General features: G+C 39.5%; 1 protein-coding gene across 1 annotated transcript in view; it reads left to right on the forward strand.

The window, feature by feature from the left end:
* Positions 1–939, forward strand: part of ercc4 (excision repair cross-complementation group 4) — a 13,316-nt gene that overhangs the window by 702 nt on the left and 11,675 nt on the right. The window lies entirely within an intron of this gene.

Raw genomic sequence — 939 nt, forward strand, 5'->3', positions numbered from 1 at the left:
TCTCTCTCGCTCTGTCCCTCTCTTTCTCTCTCTCCCCCTCTCTCTCTGTCTCTTTCTCTCTACCTCTCTGTCTCTCTACCACTGCATCCCCGTTGTCAGTTTATGAGACATTTCACTGTGAATACACACGAATGGACTCAGAAATACGGGCCTACGAATATTATGGTGCACTTTATGGTCAAAAGTACGTGGACGTTTGATTATTACACGTTCAAGTGATTGATGTCTCATTCCAAAATCATCGCCATTAATATTCTCCTGTAGCAGCGTGGACAGATTTCTGGAAAGGTTTACAAGGTTTTAGAATCTGGCTGAAGGAATCTGCTTCCATTCATCCACCAGAGCAATAGGTTACAGTGGTGGAAGACATACTCAGATCTTTTACCAAAGAGTTTATGTGCGTATGTGTATGCATATATATGTGTATATATGTACAGTATATACACTTTTTAAATAAATATATATATATATAAACCTGTAACTGTACATAGTTGTCCTGTGTTTACCTTTTGCAGCTTAGTTGTCCTTGATTTTAGCAATATGTCCATTTATGTATATGTAAAAAGCTGGAATTAAATTCCCTGCATGTGTTCACACTTACTTAGCCAAGCTGATTCTGATTCTAAAAGTACCATTACAAAAATGTAGTGCTCATATTATGCTTTTGGGCTTTTTCCCTTTCCTTTATTGTGTTATGTATCTTTCTTTCTTTTTTTAAAGCCCAAAGTCCACCCCAAAGGGACTTGCCATCTTCCAGAGAAAACACTCTTTACAAACTGCTCCAAACAGCTCTAGTGTAGTCCAGCCTTTACTTCCGTGACAAATGTGCGTCACTCTGTAACATATGTCATAATGGTTGCCTAGCTGCTAGCGTGGCACACCCTTATACTCTGCTCCTTACTGGCTAGTAGTCCTTACCTAGCTACTGCACATGCGCAA

The sequence above is a fragment of the Etheostoma spectabile genome, chromosome 21 (genome assembly GCF_008692095.1).
Source record: "Etheostoma spectabile isolate EspeVRDwgs_2016 chromosome 21, UIUC_Espe_1.0, whole genome shotgun sequence".
NCBI lineage: Eukaryota > Metazoa > Chordata > Actinopteri > Perciformes > Percidae > Etheostoma > Etheostoma spectabile.